The 21,187-nt window shown below is 45.1% G+C and overlaps 1 protein-coding gene across 1 annotated transcript in view; it reads right to left on the bottom strand.

Annotated features, from left to right (window-relative positions):
* caskin1 (CASK interacting protein 1) overlaps positions 1-21,187 on the bottom strand; it is a 711,174-nt gene that overhangs the window by 262,692 nt on the left and 427,295 nt on the right. The gene's annotated exons all lie outside the window — the stretch shown is intronic.

Genomic DNA, 21,187 nt, shown 5'->3' with positions numbered 1-21,187 from the left:
AGCCAATATGCGCACAGCAAGCTCAAACAAACAGCAATGTGATAATGACCAGATTATCTGTTTTTTAGTGATGTTGATTGAGGGATAAATATTGGCCAGGACACCAGGGATAACTCCCATTCTGTTCTTCAAAATAATGTCATGGGATCTTTTAAGTCTACTTGAGAGGGCAGACAGGGCCTTCTTGAAAGTTCCCTTTTGAAAGTTATTATTGAATTTGCTTCCACCACCTTTCAGGCAGTGTATTCCAGATCATAACAACTCGCTCCATAAATAAGATTCTCTTCAACTCCCCCCTGGATCTTCTGCTAATTATTTGGTGTCCTCTGGTTACTGACCGGGAGTGGAAACAAGTTCTCAATATTTTGACTTCTCAGAATACAAGTCTCGTGCAGAAACCTCAGATGTGACTTTAAGTACACAGCCATTCTGAAACAAATTTGGAACTTAAGAATTCTAGTCAGGGCGAGCATGCAGGAGATCGTGCACACTAACCAGTTATTTTATAGTGCTGCTGCAGCGATTTCAAGGGCTGCAGTGTACAATTCCCAAGCTTCCCTTTTTCAAAGAAATTTAGTAAACCCAGCTGGTATACGCTGCTCCATAATTAATCTGTACATTTCCTTTCCATAAGCATTTTCTTGTTTAAAAAAAACTTTCATAAAATTTTAAACTTTGCAAGTGAATTACAACAGTGACTAAACTTCAAAAGTACTTCATTAGTGCAAACATTAATGAGATTAATGACCATATAGTCTGTTTTTGTTGATGCTCATTGAGGGATTAATGCTGGCATGGACACCGGGAAGAACTCTTGCTGCTTTTCTTCAAAATAGTGGCTGCGGGAACTTTTATGTCCACCTGAGAGGGCAGATGGGGACCTCAGTTTAACGTCTCATCCAAAAGACAGCCCCTCTGACAGTGTGGCCCTCCCTCAGTACTGCACTGGGAGTGGATTTGGTGATACAGGGTATGTGATAGTGAGTGTGTAAATGTGGGTGTGTTAGCAGGTCTGTCACATACATTTGCTGCAGTTGATAGCCAAAAAATACTGGTGCAGTTCTGATGCTGCTGATTCTTACAGGGGCTTGACAGGGTAGATGCAGGAAGGATATTTCCTCTGGCTGGGGAGTCTAGAACCAGAGGTCACAGTCTCAGAATAAGGGGTCGGCCATTTAGGACTGAGATGAGGAGAAATTCCTTCACTCAGAGGGTGGTGGAATTCTGTACCTCAGAGGGCTGTAGAGGCTCAGTCGTTTAGTATATTCAAGACAGCGATTAATAGATTTTTGGACATTAAGGGAATCAAGGAATATGGGGATAGTGCAGGAAAATGGAGTTGAGGTGGAAAATCAGCCATGATCTTAGTGAATGGCGAAGCAGGCTGGAGGGGCCAATACATATTCTTATATATGATCAGATGCTATTCTGCTGCAGCAAAACTTGCAGGATGCAGTTCCTATAGACCGCAGTGAGTTAGAAGGGATGGTTCCCTTTAGTCAGCAAGACGACTGAGGACATTTTTCTCCAGGAACTGGTGAGCATGAGGGAATAGTGGTTAACAAGTTTGACAGTGGAAATTCAAAGACCAGGATCAATCTTAAACTTCAAAGCACATGGAGCATTGAACAGGAACAGAGGGGCTCAAGTCAATCACATTATACAGGTGTTGGTCTAAGCCTCTATTAAATCTATCACAAGATATATGACCCGAATAAAGAGAGATGCATGTTTTTGCCATTTTATAACACATGTATGTTATCAGGAAATCTATTTGGCCTCTGCTGATCAACAAGCAATGCAAAAGCATCATTCAACAACAATAACTTGCATTTATATAGCCCCTTTAATGTAGTAAAACGTATCACAGATGCGATTATCAAACAAAATTTGACACAGAGCCACATATGGAGATAAGGGACACCTGCAATCAAAAGCTGGATCAAAGAGGTAGATCATAGAAATCATAAAATGGTTACAGCATAGAAGGAGGCCATTCAGCCCGTTGAGCCTGTGCCGGCATCCCTGCAAGAGCACTTCAGCTAGTCCCACTCCCCCACCCTTTCCCCAGAGCTCTACAAATTTTTTTCATTCAGGTACTTATCCAATTCCCTTTTGAAAGCCACAATTGAGTCTGCCTCCACCACCCTTTCAGGCAGTGAATTCCAGATCCTAACCACTCGCTGCATAAGAAAGTTTTTCCTCCTGTTACCTTTGGTTCTTCTGCCAATCACCTTAAATCTGTGTCCTCTGGTTCTCAATCCTTCTGCCAATGGGAACAGTTTCTCCCTATCTACTCTGTCTAGACCTCTCATGATTTCTCTACTCTAAGGAGGACAACCCCAGTTTCTCCAGTCTATCCATGTAACTGAAGTCCCTGAACCCTGGAACCATTCTTGTAAATCTTTTCTACACCCTCTCGAAGGCCTTCACATCCTTCGTATAATGCGGTGCCAGAATTGGACACAATACTTCAGTTGAGGCCGAACTAGTGTTTTATAAAGGTTCATCACAACTTCCTTGCTTTTGTAGACTATGCCTCTATTTATGAAGCCCAGGATCCCATATGCTTTTTTAACCACTTTCTCAATCTGCCCTGCCACCTTCAATGATTTGTGCACATATACACCCGGCCTCTCTGTTCATGCACCGCCTTTAGAATTGTACCCTATCGTTTATATTGCTTCTCCACGTTCTTTCTACCAAAATGTATCACTTTGCACTTTTCTGCGTTAAATTTCGTCTGTCACGTGTCTGCCCATTCCACCTGTCTACGTCTTCTTGAAGTCTATCACTATCCTCCTCATTGTTCACTATACTTCCAAATTTTGAAATTGTGCACCCAAGTTTAAGTCATTAATATATATGAAGAAAAGCAGTGGTCCTAGTGCCGACCTCTGGGGAAACCACTGTATACCTACCTCCAAAGAGGAAAGTTTTAAGGGGTGTCTTATAGGAGGAGAGTTAGGTGGAGAGGCATAGAGGTTAAGGGAGGAATTCCGGAGTTTAGGGCCTAGACGGCGGAAGGCACAGCCGCCAATGTTATAGCAAAGAAAATTGGGGATGTGCAAGAGGCCAGAATTGGAGAAGTACAGAGATCTCAGAGAGTTGTAGGGCTGGAGGAGGTTCTAGAGATCGGGAGCAGCAAGACCATGAAGGGATTTGAAAACAAGGATGAGAATTTAAAAACTGAGATGTTGCCGGACCGGGAGCCAATGTAGGTCACCGAACACAGGGATGATGGACGAATGGGATTTGGTGCAAGTTAAAATATGGGCAGCAGAGTTTTGGATGAGCTCAGGTTTATGGAGGCTGGGAGGCCAGCCAAGAGAGCGGTGGAATAGTTTGTAACGTGCTATTGCGCTGTTTGCACACATTAGCATGACTGATGCCTCAGTGCACCTCTCACAGTAAGAACAATGAGAACATTGTTCTTTTTAAATTAACTACCTGGCATATATCAAACACAACAGAAAATTAGTCAACCATTTTAAAGTTCTGTACTAATAATTCAGGGAACGTATGTTCAAATAGCACTGTAGCAGTCTGAGAATATGAATTCAGTTTTTTTAAAATCTGGAAATAAAAAGCTAGTATCAGTAGTGACCATGAAGCTGTGGGACTGCTGTAACAATCAAACAGGTTCACAAATGTGCTTTAAGAAATGAAACCTGCTGTCCTTACCCAGTCTGGCCTACATGTGATTCCAGTCCAACATCAATGTAGCTGCCTTCTGAAGCGGGCTAGCAAGACACACAGTTGTATCAAAACCGCTACCAGCGGTTGAAGAAGACGGCCCACCTCCCCCTTCTCAAGGGTAATAATTGGGGGCCTTGCTAGCACCGTCCATAGCTCAAGAATGAATAATTTTTAAAAAACATGTCAGAAACCATTTGAACTTAAGTCCAGAACAATTTCTTCTGCATCACTCACTCTATTGATTGCACTGACTTTAATAAATCCCTGGTATAACAAGGTTCCAAATCTGTAGTTTTAGGTTTCAACCGTTGGCATGTAAAAACTGAATGCAGCCCTATTCAATTTGTGATCCTGAGGCCTCTCGTATAGTCAGACTGTAGTTATAGTGTGCTACCATTTTGTGAATGGCCAGGGGCTGCAAATTGCATTCTGCTACCAAGAGTAAGTTCTGTTGATCTATCCTTACAAGTATGAGCAGAGCTCTGCTTCATGGATGACTATTTCCTTCATGTTACAAGTGAGCGGGCAGTCGCATCACTTTCTAATAACATTGCTACCAAGTTTATAAAGTGCTCTTGGAATTTCGGCTGCATTACAAAAACGTTCACGTTGTTGTTTGTGGGAGCTTGCTGAGCACAATTGGCTGTTGCATTTCTTACATTACAACAGTGACTACACTTCCAAAAAAAAGTATTTCATTGGTTGTGAAGCACCTGGGACATCATAAAAGGTGTTACATCAATTCAAGTTCTTTCTTTATAATTTACTCCTAATTTGGGCACGACTAAGAATAACATTTGATCTCACAGAAACCACACTGAGCAAATTTAAGCCAACCTACAGTGAAGTAAAAGAAAAAGGGGACTAATATTTATTCTCATTTAATATACACTTAATATGCTGAACGATATTCCCGACCTCCCCTGGGGAGCTGGCAACTCTCCGATTGGTATAGAGAAGAGATGGAAGGGAAAACTCAATGAAGTTATGAGAGACAGCTTTGGCAAAAGGCCAAAAACAGCAGCTGTTGGAAGGGCTGGAAGATGGCATGTGCCGTTTCTATTTAATAAAGCTGCAGTTAGTACCTCTAATAGTGGAATTTTTTTATGAGTTGCAAGCTGAGATAAAGTTGCCTCAGGATGCTTCAGCGTGATCAGAACACCAGGTGCGATAGGTGGCATTTTGTTTTTGTACGAGAGGCAGGAGAAAAACAGGCTCAATTGAACGACGTAGTCCTGTCAGATCTGACAGAAGGGGAAGGGTGAGGCTAGACACCTTCCATGTCAGCTGGATAACATAAGTGAAAAGAAAGACTCGCATTTATATAGCGCCTTTTCTGACCTCAGGTCGTCTCAAAGCACTTTACAGCCAATGAAGTACTTTTCTGAAGTGTTGTAACGTAGGAAACGCGACAGTCATGTGATAATGACCAGATCATCTGTTTTGGGAGTTGGTTAAGGGATAAATATTGGCCAGGACATTGGGGAGAACTCCCCTGCTCTTTAGAAATAGTGCCGTGGGATATTTTATGCCGATTTGAGAAGGTAGACAGGGCCTTGGTTTAACATCTCATCCCAAAGAAAGTGCTGCAAAGTAGATTTGTTGATACAATTAAGGCAGTCAGATGTTTGCTATATGATCCTCTTCCTCTGCACTACAAACTTTCTTTCCTACTCCCTGCTTTTCTACGAATAGCACCATGGGATCTTTAATGTCTACCTGAACACAGGAACAGTCAGCCAAGACCTCAGTTTAATGTCTCATCCAAAGAACGGTACCTCCAACAATCCAGCACTTCCCCTGCACTGCATTGAATTATCTGGTGTGGGGTGGAACTCACAACCTTCTGGGTTCAAGATGGGAGAGAGAATGTGGAGTTGGGAAATTGAGGGCAACAATGGCAGAGACCTGTGAGAAAGTAGACTGCCCAACTACTCGTCCATGGAATAATAAACAACATATCAGAGAATTATACAGCACAGCAGGAGCCTGTGCTGGCTGTTTGAAAGAGCTATCCATTAGTCCCACTCCTCCGCTCTTTCCCCATGGCCCTGTAATTTTTTACTTTTCAAATATGTATCCAATTTCCTTTTGAAAGTACTATTAAATCTGTTTCCACCACCCTTTTAGGTAGCACATTCCAGATCATAACAACTCGCTGCATTGAAAACAAAATTCTCCTCATCTCCCTCCTGGGTCTTTTGCCAATTAGCTTAAATCTGTGACTTTGGTTACCAACCCTCCTGCCAATGGAAACAGATTCTTCTCATCTACTCGATCAAAACCCCTCATAATGTGGAACACACATATTAAATTAAAAAACTAAACATGATTGAGAGAGAGCACAAAATAAAAATAAGAAAGGGACAAAAATGTAAATAAAGTGACTACCTTCGCTGAATGAGAAATGGGTTCCAAAAGGTGCAATTTTTATTCAGGTCCATATGAAAAGTATCTGCACATGGCTAAATTTTGATAAGCAGATCTGACAGGAAACGCCATGCTCTAATCGGAATCATGTTTGGATGAGGATTTGTACAAACTTCAGTCTTGGCAACTTTGCTGCAGATAACCAACTTACAAATCATTATTGCCACAACCCGTTTCATTGTTCACTCAGCAATTCAATCTGAAGAAAACCAACAGGAAACATTTCATAAAGACATTTTTTTAAACAGCAAAGCAATTAGAGTCAAATCACTGTCTCCAGGAAAAATATGCGACTGGATTGACTGTACTGAGTTTGCTGAGCATTAAAAAAGGGGATACACTGGGAGACATTTCTGCTCGGGTAAATATTTACTGTTTTAACGGTAACCTTAATTCAGGAATTAAGTTCAAACCATTCAGAGGGACATAAATGATCTATTGAAAGATGGGCAAGGGAGTATTCTCAGTGTCTTCATAGCATACAGCACAGTAGGAGGCCATTCGGCCCATCATGCCCGTGCCGGCTCTCTGAAAGAGCTACCCAACTAGTCCCACTCCTCTCTCCCTTTCCCCATAGCCCTGCATTATTTTCCCTTTTAAGGATATATATCCAATTTTCTTGTTCAACATTTATTCCTCAAACAACATTGTCAAAACAGACTAAATGGTGCATTTACCTCATTTGCTGTGTGCGATCCTGCACTGCAGAAACCAACTGCCATGTTTGTTTACACAAAAATCGGTGGGTGACACGTCAAAAGGGTGTGAGGTGTTTTGCAACTTCCTGAGGTTATGGCTTTATAAATGCAAGGCTAGACTAGTGAGTTAATTGGACTTGACTGTTAAGTGTGTGCACCTGAAGCAAAGACAATTCATCAGTTTGCTTGTTTCTGGGTTCCTTACATTTCCGCAGTTCTACTTCAATATATTCAGCTTTCTGGACCAGAAAATCATGCCCGTTGCAACGATACAAGAGAAATCATTAGAGAGCGGTCAGCCCTAATAGTTCAAGTCACAGTCAAATAGCTATTGCTAAACATGTAAATGCACTTTGGTGTAAAAGTGTACTTCAAAATGAAAGATTGATAAAATAGGGTACCACAATTGCAAATCTGCTAAGACAGTACAATATCAGCAATCTCACTTCCTTGTTTACTCATGGCCAATATTACCCTTTTGATCAGTTTTGGGGGGCGGATAGGAATTTTCCAGAGGTTTTTTAAGCCTAAAAACCAACTTGTTTCTCTTCTTTTGTTCTTGTCTCTCATGCGAGATTGTGGGGTGGGGTGGTGGATGGGAACACAGTGTGCATACGTGATCGTATGGGACAGGCCAGATGGACCAGCTGGTCTTTTCCTGTCCTTTGTTTCAGTATTTTCTGAACTCCCTCAACCTTAATCTCGACATAAACTCCATTTTATGCTACTCAATTGCGGATTAGTTAAACCTTGTCCAAACTCCAAGAGAGCACTCTGCGAAAATCCAGGTGTGCCTGTTAGTGGGTTTAGAGAAAAGCACAACTAATGTGTTGAGAGTAAAAATTAAATTAGAATAATAGAATGATACAGCACAGAAACACAGAAACACAGAAACATAGAAACATAGAAAATAGGTGCAGGAGTAGGCCATTCAGCCCTTCTAGCCTGCACTGCCATTCAATGAGTTCATGGCTGAACATGAAACTTCAGTACTCCCTTCCTGCTTTCTCGCCATACCCCTTGATCCCCCGAGTAGTAAGGACTTCATCTAACTCCCTTTTGAATATATTTAGTGAATTGGCCTCAAATACTTTCTGTGGTAGAGAATTCCACAGGTTCACCACTCTCTGGGTGAAGAAGTTTCTCCTCATCTCGGTCCTAAATGGCTTACCCCTTATCCTTAGACTGTGACCCCTGGTTCTGGACTTCCCCAACATTGGGAACATTCTTCCTGCATCTAACCTGTCTAAACCCGTCAGAATTTTAAACATTTCTATGAGGTCCCCTCTCATTCTTCTGAACTCCAGTGAATACAAGCCCAGTTGATCCAGTCTTTCTTGATAGGTCAGTCCCACCATCCCGGGAAGGAGGCCATTCGGACCACTGTGCCTGTGCCGGCTCTTTGAAAGAGCTATCCAATTAATCCCACTCACCTGCTCCTTCCCCATGGGCCTGTAACTTTTCTCCCTTCAAGTATTTATCCAATTCTCTTTTAAGTGTTACTATTGAATCTGCTTCCACCACCCTTTCAGGCAGTGCAATCCAGATCATCATAACTCGCTGTGTTAAAAAAAATGTTTCCTTATGTTGCCTCTGGTTCTTTTGCCAATCACCTTAAATCTGCATCCTCTGGTCCTTCTGTCATTGGAAACAGTTTCTCCCCATCTATCAAAACCCCTCAGAATTTTGAACACCTCTATCAAATCTCCTTTTATCCTTCTCTACTCCAAGGAGAACAACCCCAGCTTCTCCAATCTCGCCGCATAACTGAAGTCCCTCATCGTTTCTGATTCTTGGCAGAAGGGGAAAGGTGACTGCTCGAGGCAGCATACATAATGTTTCTGTAAATGATTGCCACGGTATGGGTCAATTCTTTTAGAGAAGCAATAAGTTGTGAGATGCTTTAAGCAACTGTCACAAAGTCTTGCTCAACTCTATCACTGGTAGAAGTGTCAGACTTTGAAGTGTCATTGGTTGTATTTGACATTAAAATAATTAAATCGCTAACCTTTAGTACCAGAAAGGCTCTTTTTTTTGGAGAGCTAGAGGAAATTTAAGAAAATGCAACATATGGAGACCATGACTAAAATAGCAGAGGAGGCCACGAAGTGATTAAGTGCAATTTAATTATCAGCATCTTCTGTTCTAATTTATTAACACTGCAATCAGAATGAATTTATAGAAACACTTAACAGCCAATTAGATGCGGAATAAGAATTATTTAAATTATATATGAAGATGCAAGTTCAAGCACTTGGATGTCCTTTATGCTTGTTGGTATTATCCAAATGATAATCAAGATTGATAGATTTTTGCTAACCAAAGGTATTAAAGAATATGGGCCAAAGGCAGATATATGCAGTTAGGTCACAGATTAGCCATTGAATGGCAGAACAGGCTCAAGGGGCTCAATGGCCTACTCCTGTTCCTATGTTCCTAAGATCAGGGATCCTATCAGGTTCCATTTTCGTTTGTTCTTTCATCCCTGTTTTAAAATGACTTTCTCTTTGCAGTTGTAGGTTTCCTGAGTGCTACATATCATTGCCCCACTGACAAGTCAGCAAATGGCTTTCTTCAGGCCCCTGCTTAAGCTGCTAGGAGGTGCGCATGAGTGGCCCATGTCCTCCCTTCCTGTTTGGACCAGGCTCGGTGCTTCTCCCAGTGGTTGGCTGAAATTAGCAGCTCACTATGTCGGGGACTCACGGGGTCAAGCCATATCCTACTGCACCATGGCAACCATGTTGGAGCCCCAATACACCATCTGTAAGCCCCACCTAAGTTGGTAATGCGCAAGCTCCTGTCAGATGATGCAAAAAACCTTCATGTATTCGTATCGGTACTACGTTTTGACGTAATCCACAATGAATTTCAATGCTGCCTTATGTTAGGCTTGTGTGGAACACATACCAGGGAAGATGAAACAAAATCCCTTTTCCTCCCTTGAGGTAGAGAAGTTTGCTTTGCAATGCATCTCCATCTAATTGCTGGGCTTAGACCTGAGGATAGGGGCTCTAAGTGATAGCCAGCCCTAATCACACTCTGTTTAAAAGGGCAATTTTTTCCTGTCAGTAGCTTGTGTCACTTGGCCACCTCGTGATAGAAATCTTTTACTAAATCTTATCTGAGATGATCATTTGCCAAAGAACATCTACTCAGTATCAAATGCAATTACTTTGAACATTCCTTCTATGAGTAATGATTCCAGCCATGTCTAGTGTCATCCATTGCTGCTTAAACAGAATAATTATCTTCAACGCATAATAAACATGCAATTGTTTCTAATTTTTTGAATTGTATTTTTCAGGAGGTTATGTGCTCATGAAGGTGAGAGAAAGCACCGCTGGGAAATGGGGCACTTGTCCATTTGTTGTACCAATTATCATAGGAAAAAAGAGGCAGCGAGCAGTTTCTCTTTCAGATGAGTACTCCAAATGTATCAGTCATGGATTTCCATTTCCACTTCAGATGCTAGCTGCTTAACAGGTCCATTCTGAGTGAGAAGATCAATTTAGCACCAACTTGTACTGGATTTTACTGCAGCCAAGTACTGAAACAATCCTTAATGATATTCTTTGTGACTGCGATCATGATAAACTATCTCTCCTCATCCTTCTCGACCTATCTGCAGCCTTCAACACAGTTGGCCACAGTATCCTCCTCCAACGCCTTTCTTTCGTCGGCCAGCTGGATGGAATAGCCCTTCCTTGGTTCCATTCTTATCTTTAAAATCATAACCAGAGAATCACCTGCAATGGCTTCTCTTCCCACTCCCGCACCGTTACCTCAGGAGCCCTCCCCTTCTATTTTTCATCTACATGCTACTCCTCGGTGATATCATCCAAAAATACAACATCAAATTCCATATGTATGCTGACGACAATCAGCTCGAGATCACCACTGGATTCCTCCACTGTCTCTGATTTGACACACTGCTTGTCTGACATCCAATTTTGGATGAACAGAAATTTCCGCCAACTAAATATTGGGAAGACTGAAACCATTGTTTTTGGTCCCCCCCACAAACTCCATTCCCTAATCACTGCTTCCATCACTGGCAACTGTCTGAAACTGAGCCAGACCGTTCACAACCTTGGTGTTTGACTCTGAGATGAGCTTCCAACCACATATCTGCTCAATCATCAAGACTGCCTACTTCAACCTCCGTAACATCACCTGGCTCTGACCCTGCCTCAGTTCATCTGCTGCTAAAACCCTCATCCTTGCCTTTGTTACCTTATTCCAATGCTCCCTTGGCAGCCTCCCACCTTCCACCCTTCTGGCACAGTCATGATGGGTCAAATGGCCATACATTTCTATGATTCCATGATAAACTTGTGCTCATTCAAAACTCTGCTGCCCATATCTTAACTCACTCCAAGTCTCGTTCACCCATCACCCTATGCTTGCTGACCTTCACAGGCTCTTGTTCCGACAACGCTTCAGTTTTAAAATTCTCATCCTGGTACAGTGTTCAAATCCTCCCTGGCTTTGCCACTCTCTATCTTTGTAAACTCATCCGCCCCTACAAGCCCTCGAGATCTCGGCGCTCTTCCAACTTTGGCCTCTTGCGCATCCCCGATTTTAATCGCTCCACTATTGGAGATTGTGCTTTCAGCTGTCTTGGCTCTAAGCTCTGGAATTCCCTCCCTCAACCTCTCCACCTCTTTCTCCTCCTTTAAGATGTTCCTTAAAACCTACCTCTTTGACCAAGCTTTTGGTCATCTGTCCTGATATCTCCTTCTGTGGCTTGGAGTCAAAAGTATTTTTCATTGATATCGTTCTTATTCATCATCATCATCATCATCATCATCATCATAGGCAGTCCCTTGGAATCAAGGAAGACTTGCTTCCACTCTTAGCATGTTCTTATTAAGCACCTTGGGATGTGTGCTATGTTAAATGCGCTATATAAATGTAAGTTTTGTTGTTGTTGGTTTTTGGTCCCGGGAGGCAACTTATGTTGACGAGCATGGTGGGGTGATCTTAAAATCTCATCTTAAAAGGAAGCTGCTCTGTTCTATTCACAAGAATAAGTTATTTTTTAACCTGTTAGTAGGGGAGACTTCTAATTTGGCTCATGACAGAGTATAAATAGGGAGGTTGAAAGATAAAATAAAACACTGAAACTGCAACAAGCATGGCAAATCTGTTTGTTTTCTTGGTGGCTTGTGTGTGTCCTAGAAAGAAAGGGTCTGAACCTTAATCACTGCTCCTAGCACCAGCTGGAACTCCGTCTACCTGTACCTGGCATTGTGCACCAGAAGCCACCTGCAATGGTACCCTCGTCATTCTGGGCAGAGACTCACCTCATGCTTCCCCTCGTGGGGGAATCTAGAACGAGTGGCTGGATTTTCAGCTTTGCTCATTTCTGGGGCGGTAAAGTTTGCGCCCAGGAATAGTTTGCGCCACAGTCAGCAAAATTGGGCAGCTGGGCCCTGAGTGTGGGGTGAAGCGCGAAGGAAGGCCGTGAAAAAAAACTATCAAAAAACATTCCCAATACATAGCCCATGCTACCACAACATAAATCGCAAAAGGAAAGAAAAAACAATCACACTTACCTGAGGTGGACATTACTCACCTCACTGCAGCCGGTATAGTTCAGACTGCCCGTTTTCACAGGCAGTCCTGGCAGGGAGTGCTACAGGGCGATACAGGTCGGACGGGCCTCAAAAATCAAGCCGGTGTCGCTACCAGGGTCGTTGCACACCGGCTTGGCTCTTCCGGACGGTAATGTTCCGCTCCCTGCCGAGACCGGCCCCGAAAACACCAGCTGGGCGCAGGAAGCTGGCCGCCCACCCAGAAGAGCTCACCGCCGCCATTGCCGCTCCTCTGGGGCGAAAACAGAGACAGGCAGGACCGGAAAATCCAGCCCATTGGGTCATAGTTTCAGAATAAGGGGTCGCCCATATAAGACGGAGATGAGGAGGAATTTCTTCTCTCAGAGGGTCGTGAACCTTTGGAATTCTCTACCCCAGAGAGCTGTGGAGGCTGGGTCATTGAATATATTCAAGGCTGAGATAGACAGATTCTTGAACTATAGAGGAGTTGAGGCTTATGGGGAACAGGCAGGAAAGTGGAGTTGAGGCCAAGATCAGATCAGCCATGATCTTACTGAATGGCGGAGCAGGCTCGAGGAGCCGTATGGCCAAGTCCTTCTCCTATTTTTTATGTTCTTATGTTCTCAGCGCAGGAATTTCAGATTAATCTCCAGGACATGATGTGAGCATTACCAGGGAGAAAAATCATAGAATCACAGATATTTACAGCACAGAAGGAGACCAGTCGACCCATCATGTCTGTGTCGGTCGAAAAAGAGCTATCCAGCCTAATCCCACTTTCCAGTAGGTTATTGCACTTCAACTGCAGATCCAAATACTTTTCAAATGTAATGAGAGTTTCTGTCTCTACAACCCTTTCAGGCAGTGAATTCCAGACCCCCACTACCTTCTGGGTGAAAAACGTTCTCCTCAACTCCCCTCTAATCCTTATACCAATGACTTTAAATCTATGCCCCCTGGTTATTGACCTCTCTGCAAAGGGAACTAGGTCCTTCTTATCCACTCTATCCAGGCCCCTCATAATTTTATACATCTCAATTAGGTCTCCCCTCAGCATCCTCTGTTCCAGAGAAAACAACCCCAGCCTATGAAATCTTTCCTCATAGCTAAAATTCTACAGCTCTAGCAACTTCTTCATAAACCTCCTCTGCACCCTTTCTAGTGCAATCAAATATTTCCTGTAATGTGGTGACCAGAACTGTAAGCAGTACTCTAGCTGTGGCTTAACTAGTGTTTTATACAGTTTAAGCAAAACCTCCCAGCTCTTAGGGCCCAAGTTTCGGCCTCAGTTGCTCCTGATTTTTTGGAGCAACTGGTGTAGAACGGAGTATCTTAGAAATTCAAATTCTCGGCATTTAGTTTGCTCCAGTTCTAGTCAGTTAGAACAGTTTCACTTTGGAACAGAATTTTTTTTTCAAAAGGGGGCGTGTCCAGCCACTTACGCCTGTTTTCAAAGTTTTGGCAGTGAAAACTTACTCCAAACTAACTTAGAATGGAGTAAGTGAAGATTTTTGTACGCTTGTAAAAACCTTGTCTACACTTTAGAAAATCAGGCGTAGGTTACAAATCAGGAGTAGGGAATGGGGGGGGGGGGGTTTTAAAAGGAAGTTTACAAACATTAAACACTTCAGTTTTACAAATAAAGAGCCATCATCAACAATGAATGATAAAAACATCAATAAATCAACCAATAAATCAATCAAAAAAAATTAATAAGAAATAATTTTTTTTTTAAATCAATAAATAAAACATTTTCTATTTACCGACTGCAGCACCGGGGATGCCACCCCCCCCCCCCCCCCCCCCCCCCAGTGTGTCTCTATCTTTCTGTCTGTCTGTGTGTGTGTGTCTCTCACTCTCTGTCTGTCAGTGTCTGTGTTTCTGACAGCGAGGGGAGGGGGAGAAGGGAGGTAGAGGGAGGGGAGGGAGGGAGGCAGAGGAGGAGGGAGGGAAGGGGGAGAAGGGGGAGGGGGAGAGAAGGGGGGGAGGAGAAAGGGAAGGGGGGAGAAGAAGGGGAAGGGGGGAGGAGGAGAAGGGGAAGGGGGGAGGAGGAGAAGGGGAAGGGGGGAGGAGGAGAAAGGGAGGGGGGGAGGAGAAGGGGAAGGGGAGGAGGAGGAGGGGAAGGGGGGGAGGAGAAGGGAAAAGAGAAGGGGGGGAAGGGGAAGGAGAAGGGGGGGAAAGGAGAAGGGGGAAAGGAGAAAGGGGGGAAAGGAGAAGGGCGGAAAGGAGAAGGGGGGAAAGGAGAAGGGGGGAAGAAGAAGGGGGAAAGGAGAAGGGGGGAAGGAGAAGGGGGGGAGGGGGAAGGAGAAGGGGAGGAAGGAGAAGTGAGGGGGAAGGAGAAGGGGGAGGGAGGCCGAACGGGCCGGGCTCGGCCGGGCCCAAGACTTCGGGCAGGGCCCGTCCCCAGCGCCAGATTTACAGGTAGGTGGCGTTGGGTCGGGTCGGATCCGGGGTCGGGAGCGCAGGTCGGGTCGAGTCGGGGGGAGCGCGGGTCGGGGTCGGGGTCGGGTCCGGTCCAGGGGGGTGGGGGGGGGGCGGTCGGGAGCGCGGGTCGGGTCGGGGGGGTGGTGGGAGGGAGGGAGGGAGGTTCGGGTCGGGGGGGGGGCGGGAGGGAGGGAGGGAGAGGGAGGTCAGGTCGGATGGTAGGGGGGGAGCACGGGTCGGGTCGGGGGGGTGGTGGGAGGGAGGTCGGTTCGGTTCGGGTCGGGGGGGGGGGGAGGGAGGTCAGGTTGGGTGGGGAGAGGTGCGCGGGTCGGGTCCAGTCCGGGGGGTTGGGTCCGGTCCGGTCCGGGGGCGTGGGGGGGGGGGGGGCGGAAAGCGTGAGTCGGGTCAGGTTGGGTCGGGTCCGGTCCGGGGGGGCGGGGGGGGGAAGCGGGAGTCGAGTCGGGTCGGGAGGAAGCAGGAGCTGGGCGTGGGAGGAGCCTTATGCACGCAGCCCCAGTGAGGCCATTCGGCCATGGCTAGGGGCTGCATGCTTCGGGCCCCTCCCACACAGTTTTGGGTGCCTGGAGCTACTGCACATGCGCGCCCACTGTAGCGCGCCTGTGCAGAGGTCCCGGCACTGTTTTCGGCGCAAGGACCTAGCTCCGCCCCCTACAGCTCGTGCTGCGCTGCCCCCGGCTCCAGAGGACCAGCAGGGGGCGGAGAATCTGTAAGTTTTTTTTAGGTGCACTTTGTGGCGTGAAAAATGGGCGTCCAGGTCATGGGCCCTTATATTCTATGCGTCGACTAATAAAGGCTAGTATCCCGTATGCTTTCTTAATGACCTTATCTACCTGTCCTGCTTCCTTTCGATATCTGTGGACATGCACTCCAAGGTCCCTCTGTTCCTCTACACTTCTCGGTATCCTACCATTTATTGTGTATTCCCTTGCCTTGTTAGCCCTCCCCAATTGCATTACCTCACACATCTCCGGATTGAATTCCATTTGCCACTTTTCTGCCGACCTGACCAGTCCATCGATATCTTCCTGCAATCTACGCTTTCTTCCTCACTATCAACCTCATGGCTAATTTTTGTATTATCTGCAAACTCCTTAATCATTCCCCCTAAATTGAAGTCTAAATCATTGATAAACACCACAAAAAGCAAGGAACCTTGTACAGAGGGCCCTGCAGAACCCCACTGAAAACAGCCTTCCAGTCACAAAAACACCCGTCGACCATTACCCTTTGCTTCCTGCCACTGAGCCAATTTTGGTTCCAACTTTCCACTTTCCCTTGGATCCCATGGGCTTTTACATTTCTGACCAGTCTGCCATGTGGGACCTTGTTCAAAAGCCTTGCTAAAATCCATGTAGACTACATCAAACTGGCTACCCTTATTGGCCCTCCTTGTTACCTCCTCAAAAACTTGAACCAAGTTAGTCAGACATGACCTTTCCTTAACAAATCCATGCTGACTGTCCTTGATTAATCCGTGACGGGTAACTTGGTGGTGCAATGCATGACGGCATCAACATGTTGTGCCAGGGGCTACTGGGGCACAGTTTTGATAAACCTCCACTGATGCTGAGCTATGATCTCAACAGTGCTGGTTGTGGGGAGGCACTGGATGGAGCCATTACTTTGGCAATACTTTGAAGAGAGCAGGGAGAGTTCTCCCTGGCGTCCTGGTCAATATTTATCCCTACAACCAACATCGCTGAAAAAACAGATTACCTGGTTATCATCAAATTACTGTTGGTGGGGACTTGTTGTGGTCAAATTGACTGCCGCCCCTCTTACATTACAACAGTGACCGCACTTCAAAAAAAAGTTCATTGGCTGTAAAGTGCTTTGGGATGTCTTGAGGTTGTGAACAGCGCTATAGAAATGCAAGTCTTTCTTTTCTTTTTTCTTTCTTCAGAGAACAGGAGGGGTGTATCAGGGCGGGGGGGGGGGGGTGGGGGCAGCGAGGGATGAAAACTGGAGGAAAGAGAAGGGGCAAAAAGGAGACAATGAAACCAGTCATTTTCCTAATTGTTTTCCTATCCAACATTGGATATTTGTTTCAATTATTGTTAAACATTCAGCCTTGGCTGCTAAATCATTGCAGAAGAGCAACAATGGATGACATCAGGGGATAATGAAGTAAAACTACCTTATGAGGCTGCATCCTCCAGGGGCCTTGGACGGATGACGGGAGCAGTGTGGATGTACACATTTGCAGCAATGAAGAAAGGCACAAGATGTACAGATCGCAATTTTCTGGCAATATTGTTAAATATTTACTTTGGCGTTGTAAGTCAGGCCTCCAGTGTGCAATAATACCCCTTGGTCTTCAATCATACTGTCCTCATTAGCATACAGTATAAACTTAAGTGTCTGCAATTTTGAAAGGAGTAACTATGACACTACAATGGACACTGGATAGGAGGGGGAAAGGGAGGCTGGTCTGGAATGGCAAGACCTTTACTGTTTAATAAGGGTAATCAAAGCCAGAAAGTTGCTAATATTATACAGAACCCAAGGTGATTTTCTCGTTTTGCCTAGTCCCCTCTCCAATTTTAGCTTGCGACTGTCCTGACCCCTCAGACTTTAATCAGCACCAGGGGAACAGAGTGATTTGGGGGGAGAGTTTCAACTATCAGCTGCCTGTGTCTCGCAAGGGGTACTGTCTTTTGGACGTGATGTTAAACCAGAGGCCCTGTCTGCCCTGTCAGTTGGACATAAAAGATCCCAATTCATTATTTCGGAGGAGAGCAGAGGGGTTCTCCCCGGTGTCCTGGCCAATATTTATCCCTTAACCGTCATCACTAAAACAGATTACCTGGTCATTTATCATATTGCTGTTAGTGGGAGCTTGCTGTGCGCAAATTTGCTGCTGTGTTTCCTACATTACAACAGTGACTACAGTCCAAAAGTACTTCATTGGCTGCAAAGCGCTTTAGGACGTCCTGAGATGATGAAAGGTGCTGTAGAAATGCAAGTTCTTTCTTTCTCTGGCACAGTACTTAGCACTGGGCGACAATCCCAAAGGCTGTATCTGTCAGCGATACTCGGCCAGGAAAATGTGGTCTGATTAACTAGGCCGGAGAATACAAAACCATTCTATTTATGGAACAGAAAATCAGAGTGGCTCCAAACGGCCACTCTGCTGACGTGTTCAAAGGAAAAGGAGTTGAGCAAACACTTTCCGACCCCGCGAGCGGCTTGATATCAATGTTGCTGTTCCAACCATCAGAGACCATCCATGCTTCCTTTTACAGTTTATTATTATTATGGGTTTAGCCAAGACACAGATACCTTTTAAAACACTACACTGGTCGTGATCACCTCTGTAGCCCCACCATCACGTGGCCCTGCTGGTGTTAATGTTGATTTGTTATTGCATAACGGGAGGGGAATATTCCAGCACATTGGGAAACTATTTCAATACAAATTAAATAGAGCATGAAGGATGTACAATGCAGCTGGCCGTCAGCTCCAGCAACACTCCGCATTCCAACAGTTGTGTCAGCCGTGGCCCAGCGGGTAGCACTCTCGCCTCTGAGTCAGGAGCTCATAGATTCCAAGTTCCATTCTCAGAGACTTGAGCACATTCACTTGAGAGAGCAGACAGGATGTCGGGTTTAACATTTCATTTGAAAGACGACACCTCTGACAGTGCAACACTCCCTCAGTACTGAGACTGGGGGTCAGCCTAGCTATAGAAACATAGAAAATAGGTGCAGGAGTAGGCCCTTACGGCTAAAGGGATCAAGGGGTATGGAGAGAAAGCAGGAATGGGGTACTGAAGTGCATGATCAGCCATGATCATATTGAATGGTGGTGTAGGCTCGAAGGGCCGAATGGCCTACTCCTGCACCTATTTTCTATGTTTCCATGTTTCTATAAACTAGGCTGACCCCCAGTCCCAGTATGAGGGAGTGCTGCACTGTCAGAGGTGTCATCTTTCGGATGAAATGTTAAACCCGACGCCCTGTCTGCTCTCTCAAGTGAATGTAAAAGATCCCATGGCACTTTTCAAAGAAGAGCAGAGGAGTTCTTCCCGGTAACCTGGCCAGTAAGGTTCTGGGTTCTGGGCTATGGCTTGCTGTGGTACTGAACGAAAGATTGAACTTGCATTGATATAGCAACTTCCACGGCCTCAGGACATCCCAACGAGCATTACAACCAAAGTACTTTTGAAGTGTAGTCACTGTTGTAAGGTAGGAAGTGCGGCAGCCAATTGGCACACAGCAAGGTCCCATAAAATGTGATAATGACTGGATAATCTGTTTTCAGTGTTGATTGAGGGATAAATGTTAGCCAGGTTGAACTTCTCTTTGAATAGTGCCGTGGGATCTTTTAGGTCCACTTGAAAGGGCAGACAGTTTAAGGTCCCATCTGAAAGAAGACAACTCCCAATGGTCCAGCACTCCCTCAGTACTGACACTGGAGTGCCAACCTAGATTACATGCTCAAGTCTCTGGAGTGGGACTTGAACCCACAATCTTCTGGGCGAAGGCCCAGATTTAGGAACTCAAGTATGAACTTAGCCTCAACCACATTTCTAATCTGCACCACTCCTGTTGAACAAGTCTTTAAGTGGTATGTTTCACTCTGACCTTCAGTGTAGAAAAAGGATTAATTTTTTTAATGATTTGACTCCAGCGAATAACAGGCTCGCAAGGCCCTTGATCGGAAGGCCACAATTTAATGGCTCCATTCTGCAAGTGTCAATGAGACGTGCTGTGCAACAAGCAGTTGATTTGTAATCACAGTTAATCTGCTGCAGGTTTACTCTGCACCATGCTGAATCCTCTCCAGGCGTTTTCCTTATTTACAACCTCCACTGGCAGAAGAACGGATTCTCCTTGGCTTTGCCTGGGGGATAAGAAAGATGAGATGCCAGCACCGAATGGATAACGTGAAATTCCAGAATCAAACAGGCTACATGGCCCTTTCAGAGTACCAACACACAGCGGAATCCCTGCACCACAGGGACTACTGTTCAGGCAGCACAGAAGCTAGTAGCTCATGCTGGGCTCAATTTCTGCTCCCAAACTGTGCGATTCATGTTATCATCATATCAAGCAGAAGCCAAGACAAAGTGGCTTGTGCTCGTGCCAGCAAGGTATTTCAAGCTTCCAAACAACTGAGACTGAATTGCAGCAAAGTGTCTCACAGGTCTATACTGATTTGATTGGTACCATTTGGTCTGCTTTGCCATAGATGAGTGGCCATGTTGGGAGAGTGCGCATATGCTAATGGGATGGCAGGAATGGACAAGCATCATGTGGCTCTCTCAGGATACTCAAGCCCTTCACCAGCCCCTTCCAACACCTGCACAGGTGACTGAAAAGATAGGAACATTGGTTTTGCTAGACGAAAAAAGACGAAGGTCCCTCTAGTTCACCTTCTACCATCCTGGTAGTCGCATGACACACTGGAATACTGCAGCAGTTTTGGTTTCCATATTTACGAAAGGATATACTTGCTGTGGAGGCAGTTCAGAGAAGGTTCACTGGGTTGATCCCGGGGATGAGTGGGTTGACTTATGAGGAAAGGTTGAGTAGGTTGGGCCTCTACTCATTGGAATTCAGAAGAATAAGAGGTGATCTTATAGAAACATATAAGATTATGAGGGAGCTTGACAAGGTGGATGCAGAGAGGATGTTTCCACTGGTGGGGAGACTAGAACTAGAGGGCATGATCTTAGGATAAGGGCCGCCCATTTAGAACTGAGATGAGGAGAAATTTCTTCTCTCAGAGGGTTGTGAATCTGTAGAATTCGCTGCCCCAGAGAGCTGTGGAAGCTGGGACACTGAATAAATTTTAGACAGAAATAGACAGTTTCTTAAACGATAAGGGGATAAGGGGTTATGGGGAGTGAGCAGGGAAGTGGAGCTGAGTCCATGATCAGATCAGCCATGATTTTATTAAATGGCGGAGCAGGCTCGAGGGGCCTTATGGCCTACTCCTGCTCCTATTTCTTATGTTCTTATGTTCTTATGACACAATGATAATGGAGTTGTTGACGAACCAATCTCTATCAATAGTTTACAACAGAGCCAGACATGACATGAGGAAACCCCAGTGGTGGAGGGCTTTGGGAACCATAGGTTCAGTCACTTGTTCCTCCTAAGCGCGCTACACTTACCACATCCTACATCTTAAATGACTCATATACTATGGGCTCAAATTTTGCCATGAGTTGCACCGTTTTTTTTGGTGTAACTTGATTTTTCTGGTCTATCTTTTTAGTTGCAAGTATGGCCATTGAATTTGCGCCAGTGTAAGTGAGTTAGTTAGGTTTTTTGTTAGGTCAGTTTTTTTTTCAAAAGGGGGCGTTCCCAGCCACTTACATCATTTATGCTAATTTGGCCAGAAAAAAGT

Source organism: Pristiophorus japonicus, chromosome 15, assembly GCF_044704955.1.
Source record: "Pristiophorus japonicus isolate sPriJap1 chromosome 15, sPriJap1.hap1, whole genome shotgun sequence".
NCBI classification, from domain to species: domain Eukaryota; kingdom Metazoa; phylum Chordata; class Chondrichthyes; family Pristiophoridae; genus Pristiophorus; species Pristiophorus japonicus.
Note: the sequence above shows the minus strand (reverse complement) of the source record. Positions and strands in the feature narration are given on the sequence as shown.